At 36.8% G+C, this 19,749-nt stretch overlaps 1 non-coding gene across 1 annotated transcript; it reads left to right on the plus strand.

Annotated features, from left to right (window-relative positions):
- Positions 1 to 559: 559 nt before the first annotated feature.
- Positions 560 to 666, plus strand: LOC112515023. The gene has a single exon (XR_003069480.1). It is a non-coding gene; the product is annotated as a small nucleolar RNA R71 (small nucleolar RNA).
- The last annotated feature ends 19,083 nt before the right edge of the window (positions 667 to 19,749 follow it).

Genomic DNA, 19,749 nt, shown 5'->3' on the forward strand with positions numbered 1-19,749 from the left:
CACCTTGCCCATGTCCCGGGGGATTTTGTGGTCGATTTTGGACTTGGGTTACCCCGGGGGGTTGAAGTCCAGGATTTCTGGCCCAAGAAAAATTAGGGTGATTCCTCCAATTTGAATTATATGTGGGAGAAAATAGGTTATTTCTAGCATGACTCCCAACATAATTTACCGAGACGGGATTTTCGGGGCAATATTCATAAGAATGTCCCTCACCGCAAAAGACACAAGATTCAGTCATAGATTAATTGGACATTATGGATTGAACTTGATTTATTTCTCCATTTAAATTTAAATTCTTTTTAACCAAATTAGTTAAAGCTACAATTTGAGCATTTAAAGAAGAGATGTCATCACGTTCATAGATGCCCGAAGCAGATTTAGAAAAAACAACACGAGGATTTGACCATTCAGTATTATTATTAGAAATTTGTTCCAAAATGTCATACCCCTTGTTATAAGTCTTAGCTCTGAAAGCTCCACCAGGCGTTGCACGTCAAGAATAATTTTAGAGCAACTGGAAAGTCCATTATAAAATGTCTCCAATTGAATACAATGTGGGATTCCGTGGTGAGAACATTTCCGTAGAAGGTCCTTAAATCTCTCTCATGCATCCGAAATCGCTTCATCTTCTTCTTGGCGAAACATCATAATTTCATTTCTAATATTTACATTCATTGTTGGAGGAAAGTATTTTTCCCCAAATCATTCCAAGTTAGGATCGAGTTTGGTGGTTGAGAATTTAGCCATGCTCAAGCTATATTTTTTTAATGTGTAAAAGGAAAAGTGTCAAGTGTAAAGCTTCTTGTGTGATTCCGGGAATTTTAAAATGATTTGTCATTTCTATAAAAGATTTTAAATGAGAGTGCGGATCTTCTGACGATAATCCCCTAAATTGGCCCATTGCGGAAATCATTTGAAACATTACCGATTTTGGTTCAAAAGTTGTCGCTGTCATTTAGGGTCTACCTATTCACGCGGCCAACTGAGCGAATTCGGGAGTTGCGTAGTCCCGTATGCCTCTATTTTTATCATCGGCAATTTTAACCGTGCCTCCCGATGAGGTAAATTATCCCCCATGGTACGGTTTAAATTATATTTCTACCTCTTCTACGTCATCTAATGGTTCTTTCTAATTCAAGAGCGAGATATAAAGTTCACCGTATTGTAGCCTTGGCATACACCACGGAAAATGCAATTGAAACAAATGACCAAGACTCTAATGAAAATCAATATATGAGGATAAAAATCGCGCCAAACCCCAGCAGCAGCGCCAAAAACTTGACAGGCTAGAATCGTTCGTGTTCACACAGTGGGCACAAAGTCCCCACAGTAGAGGTGCGAGTGTATGACGACACTATGATCGCTTGCAAGTAATAAAGTGATAAAATACCGAGATCGTTTCCACAGGGACTGGACTACTGAGATTCAGAGACTTTCATGAACTTTTTGCTCGTGTTTCGGTTTGTAAATAAAAGTTGGATTTTTGTTTATAACAAGACTAAAAGGACTAAAATAGCGAATTGAACTTATAGATTAAAGAATGGACATGGGTGTAAGTGTTCCTTAAGATAAGATTAGCAATAAAATGGTTAGAATCTTATGAGTTGTTTATAAAAATTTCAATCTCTCGAAAGTGAAAATTTACAAACGATCCCCATAAAATTCCACAAAGTTCTTACGTTCACCACTTCGAAACTTGCCGATTTAGCTAAAAAGAAGAAAAAAAAAAATCCATACCCAAATCTATTTGTGATAAGAATAACCATCGCTTAATCTTAGCTAAATACATACAAAATTCGCATCTCTACGTAATTATCAAAGACTCTCTCAAGTTCTTTGTGCATCACCTAAGCCGTATTTTGGATAAGCCCATCTCTGGGTGTAAGATCTAATATTAACACTTCAAAGCGATCGGCTTATCCACGTTGAGTTTAAGTCTCGTATTAAGTGACCAAGTTACAAAGTGGTAATGAGTAAAAACACCCAAATATTGTATAAAAATCCTAAGTTAAACTCACATCCACACCCATACGAGTAAATTAGCTCATAATAGACATAATAAACATAATAGAAGATATTAAATAAGATGAAATGTAACTTGCATTAATATAAAACTAAAAACAGATTACAAATTTAATACAAGAAAATAAAATGCTAAGCTACAACTAAGAGAAGAAGAGAAGAACTTTAGCTACAACACTTTTAAGGATGAAAAATAGATTGATAATGGGGTGGTCTTCAAATGAGCCCCAATGCCTCTTTATATAGGGGAGAACTGTAACACCCCCAAATCCATACATTGCATATTACACATATTTCATACATATATTACATATTTTTCCCACATAGGTCCACAATACATGAGACTATGTTATAAAAATATACAACTCAAAAATTCCAAAAGTACATGCTCTTGTATCTCTACATCTATACTCCAAAACATGCTGGCTTGATTCTCAGCCAACCAATCCATTCCTACTACTACATCAAAGTCTTTCATAGGCATGAGAAACAATCTGATGGGTAGCTCACAACCCTCAATCATGATAGTGCAGTTTTTGAACAYATAATCCACAGATACTTGACCGTTAGCAGTATCAACTACTAACTTATCGTCACGTGGCACAAATTTCATATAAGCACATAGGACAAATGATGGGGACACAAACGAGAAGTTTGCACCCGAGTCAAATAACACTTTAGCATGTAAGGAGTTCACGGAAAAAGTACCTGTTACTACATCGGGTGTAGTTTCTGCTTCATGTTTGGTCATTTGAAAAGATCGACCCCGCGCCCCACCCGATCCCCTGCCTATACTCGGTCTCCCCATGGTAAGTTGTGGAGCTTTCAATTGTGGGAAATGGTTCTTAAAATGGTCTAGCGAATTACAATGGAAACATTTTCTGTTTTGTCGATAGAAATTTGAAGTATGCCCAATTTCACCACAATTAAAACATTTTATTGGCTCTGTTCTGCATTCTCCTCGGTGATACTATCGTCTTTCCATTGGTCTCTGCATTGATCTATTATTAGGTTTGACAGTTTTTGATCCTCTATAACTTGTCGAGAACCCCTCCCATTTTCTCTTCTCGACTTGTTTCCCTTCTTTGCTTCTATTCTTTTTTCTCTCGATGATATCTGTTGCATCTACTGCCAATGGAAAAGTAGCAGAATTCATTGCTATAACAAATTCTCTAATGGAGGGCTTTAGACTCCGGATATACCGCTCCACTTTTCTAGCCTCCGTTGAGATGTAATGTTCAGCGAATCTGGAATATTCTATAAACTTCCCTGTATATTCTCTGACTGACCCAAAGTTCTATTCCAACTTTAAAAAGTCCTCTTCCATCTGTCTAACTACTATTTTGGGACATAACTGTTCTTTGAATCTTTTCACAAATTCTGCCCAAGATAAGGTTTGCAAAACATCCGTTCTTGCCAGGGATTCTACTTCCCACCAAAATAAAGCACTGGATTTTAGTACTAATACAGCAAATCTGACTTTATCGGCCTCTCGACAATGAATGGTGTTGAAGATAGACTCTATCTCTTTGATCCAACACATGGCTTTAATTGGATCTCTTTCTCCCGAGAAAGTTGGTGGTTTGCAAGTCAGAAAACATCTTTATATCTCCTTCCCTGTTATTGACAACTGGGACGGCTGGATTAATCTCAACTCTGCCAGTCTCGATTCTGGCAGGAATCCCCATAATGGAAGTCAAGGTTTCCCTTAGCTTTCCCATCTCTTCAGCCAGCATGTCTCTAGTCATATATTCTGGTTGTGGTATCAGTTCTTGGTTCATATTTTCAGAATTGGATTATGCTTGATCTGCATCATTGGTCGGGTATATCTTACACCTTTAGACAAAAGAATTGGGTCACAAAGCAAGTATACAATACGGCTCAATATCGTCTTTCCAAGTAATAAAGTGGTACAAGTACCGGATTATCRTCCACGAGGATTGTAGCAAAAGTTAAATAAGAGACCAATGAAAGAAAAGATTTCAGATGATGAAAATGAAGACTTCTGGTTGATTTTGAGTTAACAATGCAAATAGAACAGAATAATAAAGGTAGCACGGCTGTAAGACTTGGGGTGAAACATAAACACAAAATCCAGCAGACAATGCTGTAGAAGAACTAGTTCCACCATCTACTTTGAAGGTATTCCTTTCGGACTTCACCTTTGCACTACATTATAGCTTTCCACCCATATCTCTATGTGGTGTTCAGACCAGGGATAGCGACAAATTGGTGTCTTCAAAGTATATGGCTAAACAAATCTCTTTTTAAAAATCACTCTTTCGAGTCGATTCCCGTATCATTCAAGTTGGCTCTGAATCTATCACACTTTGACACTTTTAGAGAGTGATCAACCCGTCGGGAGTTAAGTTTGAAAAACATAAATGACAAGTCTCCTTGTTGGTAACTTTCTCAAGTCTACCTCTCATATCATTCAAGCTGACGTGCTTATCAATGGCTTATCTCTAAGTCCATGCTTTAACACTTTCAAACTGATCAACTCATCAAGAAATGTGGTTGGTTTTATAAAACTTGAATGAAATAGTGGAACATTGTTATTGCGAAACAACATCCACTTTCATTCGGTTTAACATTTCACCCTTTACCCTACACCCGAGCTAATGGAATTAGCTACTCATTACGGAAAGTAAACGACATAAATAAATGACATAAAGTGAAGACATGAATGTAATTGACTGAATATAAATGACGGAAAGTAAAGACGAAAATTAAATGACAATAAAAGTAAATAAATAAATAACTGATAATGCTACAGCACCTCAAGACGAAGAACAATATTTAAAGAAAAACTTAAAAGCTTGCATAATCATAAAGCTACTAAAAGCTTGAGAGTGTTTAAGGAACAAAAGAAAAGAAATTGTTTAGGGAAAGATGATTTCTAAAGAGGCACCCATGGTCCCCTTTTATACACATAAGCCTAGACTAAAAGTCAAAAACTTTGGAAAGGGAAATGTTCATTATGAAGGGACATAAAAGGAGACATCATCTCCATCACCAAAGGTCATCCAAAAAGTCTTCCAAAGTCCTTTTCACCAGCTGTTTGAGGGAAAAATTGACAGTTCTTTAAGCTAAGATTTCCCTCCTTGACCATGGCTGAACTATTAAGCACTTCTCCAAAAAACCGCACCGGGTCAGGTCAATGCTGCTAGAATGTTGCAGCATCATAATGCAGTATTTGTAAGTCAAAGATGTCATCTACCCCCAAATTGTTGTAAAAACAAATCCATCACCATATTTAGCTCCAAACATAAAAAATGGAAAATAAGGAAGTGAAAATGACTCAAGGTTGGGATAAACTAGAAGAATCTACCTATAAAAGAAAAGGAAATGAGTACTTTAAGCATCTAATAAACCATGATTATCGCACCCCCAAACTTAAAGTGTTGCTTGTCCCCAAGCAACCAAATGACAACTAAAAAAGACTCAATATTGTAAAGTATACAAGATCAAGGCAGTAAGTGCACACACAACACCAAGCATATCATTATGAACCTCATAGCCCTTCATAAATTTTTAGCAAACCATTCATGACCTACTTCTTATGTATGACCATATGCTAGCATTAGTCTTTTCTTTAATGAACTCAACACACCTCTTTTGATTGGGTCAATAGGACTTGTTTAAGGTTTTCCTCTCTTTGGCTATTTTCTTTTCTCACTTTGCCTTTTTCATGTATGCTTCATTTTTCAATTTTTTTAATTTTTGGCACTTTGTGCTCTTAATGATGAAAGCATGCACATTGCCCCTATGGGACATTTTTGTGCTTCAAAACAGATCCTACAAAGGCTTCTTATTAGAGCTTTGCTCTTTTGTATTGAAGTTGTGGCCTTTGTGGTATACCCTCCCCCAAACTTGGAACTTTGACAATGCCCTCATTGCCTATGTTGGGTGGATAGTGTATATAAGACAACAAGTGGCTATTTTGAGAGTTATATATGAAGAATGGCATAAAACATACCCATTTGTGCATTGGTGTGTTAGTGGAATTTTTGCTCAAGAAAAGACACATGCTAGTAACACATTTAGTAGGTGAATGACTATTTACCCTCAAATTTATTTAGGCTATGATATCAAAAATTTATAAGCAATGATCATGTAGTATGAAAATAAAACTAAAAATTAAGAAAACTATCCCAAGACTCAAAGTAAAAATAAAATTTGGAAGCTAAAGATGAATGAATGAATCTGTCCTACTCCAAGGGAGTAGGTTGTGTGGCATGAGGTTCCATGGCTGCATCCATGGCTGCATTCTTGAGCTGTTGGTTCTCCTTCTTCAATCTTCTGTTCTCTTCTTTTAGGCTTTTCAGCCTCTTACCCATCTTCTTCACCTTCTTGCTCACCATCTCCTCCATTTTCTGCTTCATTTCTTTCATCTCACTCCTTCCCTGCCTCTGCCCTTTTTGAATCTGCCTTCTAATTCTTTGTACAGGTACGTTCACCGGCGGTGGGTCTCAAACAGCCGAGAGTTTGACTCCAGCCATGGTTGTGATGGAGAATATGAAAGATGAAAATGAGGGAGGAGAAATGGTGTAAACCGTGAGTGACAGTGGGCGATTGAGAGAGAGTTTAGGTGGTGATGGGAGTTGGTTTCTAAGAGTGATGAAGAGTAATGGAGGGAAAAAAATTGTGGGTGATTGAAAGGTTGGGTTAGCGGAGAAAAGTACCAGTTCATGATGGTTAAAGACAAGGGTAGTGGGTTGAGAGGGGATATGGCCGGTGGTTTTAACAGCAAAGTACAAAGCCATTAATTTTTATTTATTTTTTCAAAAACCCTCCATTAATTAGGCTTGACCCCTTACCCTCTTCTTTTCAAATAAAATGACCATTGACTGAAAAGTTGGGTTATGAGGGTACAAAAGGTGATGGCATCATACATAAGTACTTTGTACCTTTTTGTACCTCCCTAAGACTTCTTCTTTGTCTCTATCTTCACCCTTCTCCTTTCTTTTTTTTGTTTCAAAAATCAGGCGCCAAAACCTTCCTTACACACCAACAAAAACAATCTTTTTCAAGAGAAATTTAAAAATAAAGCTCAACCAACTTTTTCTCTTTTCACAAATCTCCAGGCCTGGAATGCGGCAGCATTTTGAGCAGTTCACCAACTGTTATCCAAAATTACAAAATACCTTCCAAAGTTAAAAACACAAACATCCTATGAAATAAAAACTTATTTACAAACAAAGGTGGACTTTTAAAAAGTCCAAGGGGGATTTTTGAAACTTTTAGCAGGGAGCAGCACAGCTCTCAGAGTGCTGTTCTGAGACTGCTGCTGGATCATGGTACACTTTTAACCTTTGGCCATTTACCTTGAAAATAGAGTTATCTTCCGGGTTTACCAAGTCCACTGCTCCATAAGGGTACACTTTAAAAACAAGAAAAGGCCCAGACCATCTAGACTTAAGTTTTTCGGGGAATAACTTCAGTCTAGAGTTAAATAAAAGCACATGTTGGCCTTCTCTCAACTCTTTGTGTTGTATTCTCTTGTCGTGTCAACTTTTTGTTTTCTCTTTATAGAGCTTGGAATTTTCATAGGACAACAGCCTATATTCATCCAATTCACAGAGTTGTAATTTCCTTTTCAAACCAGCATCTTTTAAAGAAAAATTTAATTCTTTTATGGCCCAATATGCTTTATGCTCAAGTTCTAACGGAAGATGGCAACCCTTGCCATAGACTAGCTTATATGGGGACATACCAATTGGTGTTTTGAAAGCGGTTCTGTATGCCCATAGAGCATCATCTAGCTTGAATGTCGAATCCTTCCTGTTAGGCTTGACAACCTTTTTCAAAATACTTTTTATTTCTCTGTTGGACAACTCTGCTAAGCCATTTGTCTGTGGGTGATAAGTTGTAGCTATTTTGTGGTTAACATTATATTTTGCAAGAACTCTACTTAACAAATTATTTATAAAGTGGGTACCTTCATCACTTATTAAGGCTCTGGGGGTACCAAACCGTGTAAAAATTTGCTTTTGAAGGAACTTAACCATAATCTTGGCATCATTTGAAACACATGCTACAGCTTCTACCCATTTTGAGACATAATCTACAACAACCAGTATGTATTGGCAGTTATTTGATGGGGGGAAAGGACCCATAAAATCTATTCCCCAAACATCAAATAACTCAACTTCCAAGATCCCCTGTTGTGGCATTTCATTCCTTTTAGAAATGGAACCACTCCTTTGGCATTCATTGCATCGTTTTGCAAAGTTATGGGAATCCTTGAAGAGAGTAGGCCAGTAGAAACCAGACTGTAGGACCTTGGCAGCAGTTCTCTATCCTCCAAAATGTCCTCCATAAGAAGCTTGGTGACACTGATACAACACTTTTTCCACCTCAGACTCTGGAATGCACCTTCTCAAAAGCTGATCTGCACCAAGTTTGAATAAAAAGGGGTCATCCCAAAAATAGGATTTGACATCATGAAAATAATTCTTAAGCATGTGGCTTGTGTATTTAGATGGTTTGATGCCACAAGCTAAGAAATTTGCTATATTCGCAAACCAAGGTGTTTTTTGTTGTTGCACCATCAAAATTCTCTCATCTGGGAAGGTCTCTATAATGTCACCTCCTCTTATCTCAGGTTTCTCTAACCTAGATAAATAGTTTGCTACCTGATTTTCCACACCCTTCCTATCACGTATTTCCAAATCAAATTCCTACAATAACAATACCCACCTTATCAACCTAGGCTTTGCATCCTTTTTTGAGATCAAATATTTAATGGCTACATGATCAGTATGCACAATTACTTTTGTCCCCATTAAGTATGATCTAATCTYTCAAATGCAAACACTACGACCAATAATTCTTTTCCGTGGTGGTGTAATTTATATGTGCTTCATTCAAAATTTTACTTGCGTAATAAATTGAATGAAACACCTTCTCTCTTCTCTGACCTAAAACAGCACCAAACGCCCAATCGCTCGCATCACACATAATCTCGAAAGGTTTGTTCCAGTCCAGAGCAACTACCACTGATGAAGTAATCAGGGCATTCTTCAAAGTTTTGAATGCATTTCTACATTCATCATTAAAATCAAATTTTTGGTCATGTTGTAGGAGTAAACATAAAGGTTTTGATATTTTTGAAAAGTCCTTTATGAACCTTTAGTAAAATCCTGCATGACCCAAAAAACTCCTGATACCTTTAATAGTGGTAGGTTCTGGTAGTTTTTCAATAACTTCGAGTTTTGCTTTATCTACATCCACTTCTTTTTTAGAGATTAAATGCCTCAGAACAATTCCTTCCTTAACCATGAAGTGACATTTCTCCCAGTTGAGGACCAAGTCTGTTTCCTCACACCTCTCAAGACTCTTTTTTAAATTGTCCAAACAGTTGTCAAAAGATGAACCATACACAGAAAAATTTTCCATAAAGATTTCAATGGATTTTTCAAGCATATGTGAAAATATAGACATCATACACCTCTGAAAGGTGGCAGGAGCATTACACAGTCCAAATGGCATCCTTCTGAAAGCAAAAGTGCCATAAGGACAGGTGAAGGTGGTTTTTTCCTGGTCCTCGGGAGAAATAGCTATCTGATTGTAACCTGAATAGCCATCTAAGAAACAGTAGTACTCTTTGCCGGCTAATCTGTCCAACATTTAATCAATGAAATGTAGCGAAAAATGGTCTTTATGAGTAGCCTTGTTTAGTCTCCTGTAGTTCATACATATTCTCCAACCGGATATAACTCTGGTGGGGATAAGTTCATTTTTTTCATTTGTGATGACTGTGAACCCTCCTTTCTTTGGAACACACTAGACCGGCCAAACCCAAGAACTACTGGCTATCGGGAAGATAATTCYTGCATCTAACCATTTCAAAATCTTCTTTTTTACTACCTCTTTCATGACAGGATTCAGCCTTCTTTGAGGTTCTATGGATGTTAAATTTTTGTCCTCTAAGATGATCTTATGTTGACAAATTGAGGCACTACTCCCTTTAAGGTCAGCAATGGTCCATCCTAAATCCTTTTTGTGCATTTTCAACATGTCCACTAGTTTCTTCTCTTGATGCAAGTCTAGGGTAGATGAGATAATGACAGGCAATTTACCTTCTTCTCCTAGAAAAACATATTTCAGATGGGATGGGAGTTGCTTTAACTCCAGGACAGGTGGTGATACTATGGACGGGGTGAAGTCTTTATGCTCATTATTTTCCAAAAGTTCAAAAGCTGACACCTCTAATGGCACAAAATCATTTCCTATTACCTCTATTTCCTAAACACTCTCTTCTTTTAATTCCTCTACACTCTCTTCTTCCAACTTAAGGTTTTCCTGAATTCCTTCCTCCACAACCTCTTCTTCTATTTCAGCTATGCCTGAACACTCTTCCAGATAATCAGGATATTTTAAGGAGTTGAAGACATTAAATATGACCTTTTGGTCTTGAAGCCTCATGGTCAACTCTCCTTTCTGGACATCTATCAAAGTTCTTCCGGTGGCTAAGAAAGGTCTTCCTAAAATAACCAGAATGTCCTTATCAGCCTCAAAATCTAATATGATAAAATCTGCCGGAAATATGAACTTATCAACCTGTACCAACACATCTTCAATCTTTCCCTTAGGGTATGCAATGGATTTATTTGCTAGCTGGAGTGTAACTGTGGTAGGTCTAGCCTCTCCTATGCCTAAGGTTTTAAAGATAGACAAAGGCATGAGGTTAATACTAGCTCCTAAATCACATAAGGCTTTCCCTATCTCCTTCCCACCTATTGAACAAGGAATGGTAAAACTCTCTGGATCTTTAAGCTTAGGGGGTATGCTTTTGGTCAAAAGTGTACTACATCCTTTGGTAAAAGCTACAGTCTCATACTCAGTCAACTTCTTCTTCTTGCTTAAGATATCTATCTGAAACTTAACATAACTAGGCATTTGCTCAATTACCTCAACAAGGGGTATGTTGATGTGTAATTCTTTAAACACATCCAAAAACTTCTTAAAATGCAATTCCTCTTTCTGATTCCTCAACCTTTGGGGGTAAGGAACATAAGGAGGGATTGGTTTTTTCACATTCTTACTTGAAGGTGTTAAGCAAGATGGGTCTTGAATGCCCTGAGTCTTTGTGGTACTCTTTGGTGGTTCTGGTGGAATCTTAGTATCAAGCTTAGGAGTCTCTACAACCTCAGTCCCTTCTGATTTCTTCAGAGTATCCTCTAGAAAAAGTAAAAGGAAGTCTGATCTGGGGGGAACAAGAGTGGTGGTCTCAGATGTTTGCTTTTCTAGAGGTGGGACCGGTCCTTCTTTGAGAGGGATCGATACTGGATCACTAGTTTCTGACAGTCTTGGTGTATTATCTTTCTGCACTTTTTCTGTCAACTTCTTTCCACTCCTAAGAGTCACTACTTTCACATGCTCCTTTCCTAGATCTCTAGGGACTTCTGTATTACTGGGCAAGGTCCCAAGGGCTCGACTGCTCTGGTTTAGAGCAAGTTGACTGACCTGAGTCTCTAAATTCCTGATGTCAGCACTTTGTTGATTAATCAAAGCTTGATTCTGGGCTTGAGCATGTGCTAAAAGCCCTTTTATCATTGCTTCCAAAGAAGATGATGATTCTGCCTGTGGAGGAGGTTTGTTCTGAAAATTGTGGCTGAGAATTCTAAAAACTTTGTCGGTGGATCTAAGAGTTAGAACTGTTTGCATGATGTTGTGATTGGAAATTAGAAGTTCCTTGTTGTTTATGGACTGGTTGATTTAAACTAGGACTGTTCCAAGAAAAGTTCGGGTGTTGTCTCCAACTGGCATTATATGTGTTAGAGTAGGGATTAGATATGTTTTGAACATAATTTACTGATTCAGAATTATGAGTACAATGTTCATATGAATGATCCCCACCACAACACACACATTGCACAGATAGAACTGTTGGAACAGATGTGTTAGCAGCTTGTTGTACTCCCTGACCAGAAGTTAAATTTTTTAATAAATTGGTCATGGAGGTGAGCTGAGCTGTTAATGCAGTATATGCATCCACCTCATGTATTCTAGCAGTCTTTTTCTGTGGCTAGGCACGTGGGTTAGCCCACTGCCCATTGTTTGCTGATATCTTTTCCAGGATTTCATATCCCTCATTATAGGTAGTGACTGTAACGGCTTCTCCTGCAGTCACGTCGAGCATTTGTTTTGCCATGGGGCTTAACCCATTGTAAAATGTCTCAAGTAGAATACAGTACGAAATGCCATAGTGTGCGCATTTCCTCAACAGCTCTTTAAAAAATTTTGCCATGTTACTCCAAGACGGCACAGATCCCGGTGTTAAAGAATTAAACCATGTTTTTGCCCGATCCCTCAATGAAAATGGAAATAAAGTGAGTCTGAGAGCGTCATTGGACACTCCCGGGATCAGGAAGGCATCAGTGATTTTCATAAAAGACTTTAAATGAGAATATGGGTCCTCTTAGGGCAGTCCGGCAAATTGGCCATTAGTCTGTAACATGTGAAACATTATCGATTTTAGTTCGAAATGGAGAGCGGTCATATGTGGTCTAACTATCCCAGAATTTAATTGCTCAAAATCTGGGATAGCATAATCCATGATCCTTCAATTTTTGGAATTTTCCAGATTAATGATGTTCGGAGTTTGTGCCCCTTGTTGTTCATTATGGTTCGATTCTGTGTCCAAATTATTATCATTATCATTATGTGGGTGTTCTTGTTGAAAATTTGGGAACGATGGTATTTGCCCAAAAACTGGCGGTTGGTTTTCCAAATGTGGTACTTCCGGAATGATAGGAGGAGGGAACTCCATGTTGGGAGGGAGTAGAGCCTGAAATGCTCTTTGAGGCCTCCTTCTATGGTGAAACGTTCTCTCAATATCTGGATCAAGTTCGAATAATTCTCCGTGATGTGTTCTTGGCATACACCACTTTCAAGATGATTAAAACGGTACTAGAAAAATCAAATGTAACACCCCCAAACACCACATTTGCATATAACACATATTTCATTTCATGGAAATATAGTTTACATCACAAGGTCCCACTAGTACAAGGATTCTTACACGAACAAAATCTACATATGAAAAATTCCAAAACAAATCTTGTACTAGCACATGTAATACAACATGTATCTTTATATTAAGTTATCAAAAGAAGATCTTCAAAAGCAGATAATAGGTTAGGAAAATAATCACATTTTCCCTTTCCCTTTAATATCCCTGCACCCCGTCATTCCTGCATTGCATAATTGTAAAACAGAAAATGAGGGTTAGACCTGAAGGGTCTAGTGAGTAAATCCCTTCTTTGCAAACGCAAGGTGATGAACATCAAAATATAATAAAACATCTTTGATCAGGAATAATTGCAATATAATCAAATGATGCAGTCCCTAATGACATGAATAATAGAATATACTCAAGAACCTCAGTTCTATTAAATAAATACATCTGCTTAAAGATCCAATTTTTCCAATATGAAACAAATATTGTAACCAATATTTCTTTGAACTATCAGATCATTCCTTTGTAATTATTAACGAAAAGGTTTTAAGGCAATACTTGCCCTTTATGACAAACCATTTCCCCTTCTTTATAACATCTAAATTATTATTTCTAATAAGAATAATATCTCTAATTCATCAGGTCACAAAGAAATGATGACTCAAAGTTATTAAATCTAATTAGTAATAATAATAAGAGTTATAATAATAATATATGCATATGACAATGCCACCCTTATTCCAAGTACACCTCTCCTTGATATGCCACCCTTATTCCTCCATCAAAACAGGGCTACTTATCAGAACAGACACAAGTCACCATGTCTGAAAGTACCCATTCCCAGTTCCAAGCCAGAACAGACAAAAGTCACCACGTTTGGGGGAACTACCTCTTAAAATAAGTTTCGTACCAAAACAGACTTACGTCACCACGCTTGGTGGAAACAGTGTATAAAAATCCAATTCCATACCAAAAGAGACTTATGTCACCACGCTTGGTAGGAATGTTTCCCACAATATAGTTTCATACCAAAACAGACTTACGTCACCACGCTTGGTAGAAACATTTCCAAAAAATCCAGTTCTATACCAAAAACAGACTTACGTCACCATGTTTGGTAGGAACATATCTTTTTATTTAAAAAGATATAAATACCCCTTTTTATAAATCCATAATCAAACCCAATAATAGACATTTTAAACTATATTATATGTCTAAAATATATAACTCATGAATATTTTCAAGCAAAAGTTAACCTGACAAGTTATCCGGTCATACAATCCGGACAACACTTGTACCTTTTTTGTCCGATTTACTAATCCAGACAACCCTTGGTCGATTTAAGATTTTATGTCCGGTTTAAAGCAATCCGGAAAACATATGACCGGTTTATATTTAATCTGCACGACCCTTAAGCGATTTAAGGCTAAACCGCACAACGCTTGGTCGTATTCATACTTCTTTGTTCAAAACCTATGTCCGGTTTACATAAATCAAATCCTCACTAACACCCTAAATGGCACAACACTTAAGCAATTTATAATTAAATCGGACAACTCCTACCCGATTTATGAGTAATCCGGACAAACCTTGTCCGGTTTATACCTAGTCCGATCAACCCTTGTCCGATTAAACTCGAATCGCACAAAACCAGTTTTAAGAATAAAATGCAGTTCTTATAGTAAAAATCAAAGCTTTTAAAAGTATATTTTAAAAATCACTCAACTTTAAGACAAACTCAGATTTTGAAGAAGATGAAGAATGCACAGATAAAAGATCTCCGGTCAATCCTTTCTCTAATTCTCCCAAAATTCCCAATGAAGCAAGAAAAACTCTACTAAGTTCTCAAACCCCTTAATTTATACTTTCCAAAAGTGGAAAGTCGGCTACCAGCCTTACCCATATATATACATACACAAATTACCCATGCATGTATAAAATTTTCATGCACTCACATACTTAACATCAACGCATATCCTCACATATATATATATATATATGAGCACTTTTGTAATATGCATATATCTGTATGCATAAAAACACACATACTCACGTATTTAACACATGTAAGCATGTATTCACATACACAATTAATTCACATAATAAATACCTTGGGTAATAGTCAGGACCTGGTTATCACATCAAATCTTTTACTTTACTCAAAAGAAAACTTTTAGCTTGTCAATCCCCGGCAGCGGCGCCAAAAACTTGGTCGGGTATATCTTACACCTTTAGACAAAAGAATTGGGCCATAAAGCAAGTATACAATACGGCTCAATATCGTCTTTTCAAGTAATAAAGTGGTACAAGTACCGGATTATCATCGAGGATTGTAGCAAAAGTTAAATAAGAGTCCAATAAAAGAAAAGATTTTTAGATAATGAAAATGAAGACTTCTGGTTGATTCTGAGTTAACAATGCAAATAGAACAGAATAATAAAGGTAGCACGGGTGTAAGACTTGGGGTGAAACGTAAACACAAAATCCAGCAGACAATGCTGTAAAAGAACTAATTCCACCATCTACTTTGAAGGTATTCCTCTCGGACTTCACCTTTGCACTATATTATAGCTTTGCACCCATATCTCTATGTGGTGTTCAGACCAGGGATAGTGACAAATTGGTGTCTTCAAAGTATATGGCTAAACAAATCTCTTTGTTAAAAATCACTATTTCGAGTCGATTCCCATATCATTCAAGTTGGCGTGTTCAAGATAGTTCATCTCTGAATCTATCACACTTTGACACTTTTAAAGAGTGACCAACCCGTCGGGAGTTAAGTTTGAAAAACATAAATGACAAGTCTCCTTGTCGGTAACTTTCTCAAGTCTATCTCTCATATCATTCAAGCTGACGTGCTTATCGATGGCTTATCTCTAAGTCCATGTCACTTTAACACTTTCAAAGTGATCAACTCATCAAGAAGTGTGCTTGGTTTTATAAAACTTGAACCAAATAGTGGAACATTGTTATTGCGAAAGAACATCCACTTTCATTCGGTTTAACATTTCACCTTTTACCCTACACCCGAGCTAATGGAATTAGCTACTCATTGCGGAAAGTAAATGACATAAATAAATGACATAAAGTAAAGACATGAATGTAAATGACTGAATATAAATGACGGAAAGTAAACACGAAAATTAAATGACGATAAAAGTAAATAAATAAATAACTGATAATGCTACAGCACCTCAAGACGAAGAACAATATTTACAGAAAAACTTAAAAGCTTGCATAATCATAAAGCTACTAAAAGCTTGAGAGTGTTTGAGGAACAAAAGAAGAGAAATTGTTCAGGGAAAGATGATTTCTAAAGAGGCGCCCATGGTCCCCTTTTATACACACAAGCCTAGACTAAAAGACAAAAACTTTGGAAAGGGAAATGTTCATTATGAAGGGACATAAAAGGAGACATCAACTCCATCACCAAAGGTCATCCAAAAAGTCTTCCAAAGTCCTTTTCACCAGCTGTTTGAGGGCAAAAATCGACGGTTCTTTAAGCTAACATTTCCCTCCTTGACCATGGCTGAACTATTAAGCACTTCTCCAAAAAAATCGCACCGGGTCAGGTCAATGCTGCCGGAATGCTGCAGCATCATAGTGCAGTATGTGTAAGTCAAATATGTCATCTACCCCCAAATTGTTGTAAAAACAAATCCATCACCATATTTAGCTCCAAACATAATAAATGGAAAATAAGGAAGTGAAACACCCCACATCCACACATTGCATATAACATATATTTCATATATAATACATGTTTTCCCCACATAGGTCCTTGATACAATAGTTTATAATATAAAATACACAGCTCAAAAATTCCAAAAATACAAGCTCTTGCATCCTATCATCTATGCTTCCCAAAAATAGCTAAGCACATAGGGAAGTAATTCACACAATACTCTTTCCCTTATCATTACCTGCACACATAATTTTGGAAACACGAAAATGAGGGTTAGACATGAATGTCTAGTGAGATTCCCTTTTATGTAATGCAGGGTGAAGATCACCAAAACATTTATTTCAAACCAAACATCTTATGAAGCAAAACTGAAAACATACAGCTTTGGTCCATCGGGCCTTTGGTAACACTTAGAAAATATTTCGACACAGGATCTGAGCCCCTCTAGTCTCTCTTCCAGAGCTTCTGGTCTTCACGACCAGAGCCTCTGGTCTTCAAACCATAGAATATATTTAAACAAATCGGGACCAGATCCCCTCTGGTCTCTCTTCCAGAGCTTCTGGTCTCCATGACAAAGCCTCTGGTTGTACTAACCAGTATTTCTGACTATTATACATGATCTTTAGATAACTTTCAACCAATAAGATAGTCTTTTTCATTAAAACAGGCAATTTATAAAAAGTTCATGCTCGACCAAAGCCTCTGGTTGTACTACCAGAGCCTCTGGTTCAAAAGACATAACCAAACAGAGCTTCTCTGGTTCAACGTGAAAGTTAACCAGAGCTCCTCTGGTCTGTTTTTCATAAAAAGATTCTAAGTATAAAATTCTTTTCTTAAACATTTAAAAGCATGATTTTSACATAGAAGTTTTTATCAAAAGATCCAAAACYTTAAATCCAAATAAAACCTTTAGTAAAAACTTGCTCATCTTTTAAATTAACAACTAGAATCCTCTGGTCCAACAATGACGACCAACCAGAGCACCTCTGGTTCCTTACAAGGAACAACCAGAGCCCCTCTGRTTCCTCACGAAAATAACCATTCTGTTTCAAAACACTTTTAACCAATACCAATGGCCATAAGCCAAGTTTTBCCCTTCTCAATAACATCAATACCATTATTTCTAATAAGAACAATATAATTGGGTTCTCAAATCACAGAGAAGTAAGGACTCAAATCTATTGTAGTCTTAAAAGACATAATAGCAAGAGCTATAATATTCACATACAACTGTCACCCTTATATCCAAAGGTACACCTCTCCTTGATATGCCACCCTTAACCCAAAAGACACCTCTCCTTGATATGCCACCCTTATTCCAAAAGACACCTCTCCTTGATATGCCACCCTTATTTCTTCTTCAAAATCTATGAACTAGTTCGGATGAAGGACCGCAGTCACAACCATCTTATCGAATCCTCATTCATAGTTTTATTCAWAAAAACCTTTTTAAACTCAAGAACAATCTTGTCCTTCAAAGATTTTCCAAAACATCACTGTTTCTTTTAAATCCTCCAAAACAGGATATTATTTCCCAAAACTGTTTTAAAGAAGCAAAAGCTTCTTTATCTTCCCAATAATAACAGTAACACCTTTATAACTATCAAAATAGTTTTACCATCTTTTCTTCAAAACCAACATCTAAACTCATAACATATAATCAACAATAAAACTCACAGTTTAGATTCAACARTATTTTAAAACTCACCTTATCAAATAGATTTCTTGAAGATAAAACACACAGCAAAAACTTATTCTTAGCACAACTTCTTCAAGAACACCTTTTACCGCCACCAGCTTTCTTTCTCTTTTGAACAGACTTAAATTTCAAGATGATAAGATAAAATCTTATCTTTTTACTTCTTTAAATACTCTCACCAAAGCGGTGAAGATTATTTTAGTTATAAAACTTAARGGCGGTGAAAGCTTCCTCCAATCAAAATACTTTGGGCGGTGGAATTTACATTATAAAAATCATGATATCTTAACCATAAAGATACAATGATTTCACCTGAATATTTAAACTTAATAAACACCACCTCATGCATGTTTCACATACATGCACACACGTATGAATTATATATATATCATGCTATTATTTCACATTATGCATGATATAATATTCACATTTCACATAAATGCTTCATGCATTTTTACTTAAATATGCACATCTCACATAATCCACATAATAAACATGTATAATTTACCTCAACCCAAGTTATCTCAGACCCAGTTATAACATTCTTCCCCCCTTAAAAAGAATTCCGTCCCGGAATTCACTCAAACAACCATGGATATTTTCCTTTCATTTCTGATTCCAATTCCCATGTTGCTTCTGATCCTTTATGAAATCGCCACTGCACCCTTACTAGATTTATTTCTTTGTTTCTCAACACACAGGTTTTGTGGTCGGTTATAGCTTCTGGAGTTTCTATAAAATTTTGTTTGTCATCCAACTTAATCTCCGGAAGTGTTATCGCCATACTAGGATCAGCAAGGCATTTCCTTAGGTTTGACACATGGAAAGTATTGTGAATCAGACTAAGTTCCTCTGGTAATTCCAATTGATAAGCTACCGGTCCAATTCTTTTGCAGATTCTGAATGGTCCAATATACCTTGGACTAAGCTTACCTTTCTTCCCAAATCTCATAACACCTTTCCATGGGGATACCTTTAACATTACAAAATCACCTACACTGAATTCAATCGGTTTCCTTTGTTTGTCGGCATAGCATTTCTGTCGATCCTGGGCAATTTTGATTTTTGCTCGAATCTGATCAATCTTTTCAGATGTTACTTGCACAATTTCGGGACCCGTTAACTGTTTTTCACCTACCTCATTCCAACATAATGGTGTTTGGCATTTTGTTCCATATAAGACTTCATAAGGTGTCGTTTGAATGCTGGAGTGATAACTATTATTGTAGGAAAATTCTATCAACGGTAAATGTTCGTCCCATGATCCCCCAAAGTCAATGACACAGGATCTCAACATGTCTTCGAGAGTTTGGATTGTTCTTTCACTTTGTCCATCTGTTTGTGGATGATAAGTTGTACTTAATCTGATCTGTGATC

The sequence above is a fragment of the Cynara cardunculus genome (genome assembly GCF_001531365.2).
Source record: "Cynara cardunculus var. scolymus isolate 2C chromosome LG 6, CcrdV1, whole genome shotgun sequence".
NCBI lineage: Eukaryota > Viridiplantae > Streptophyta > Magnoliopsida > Asterales > Asteraceae > Cynara > Cynara cardunculus.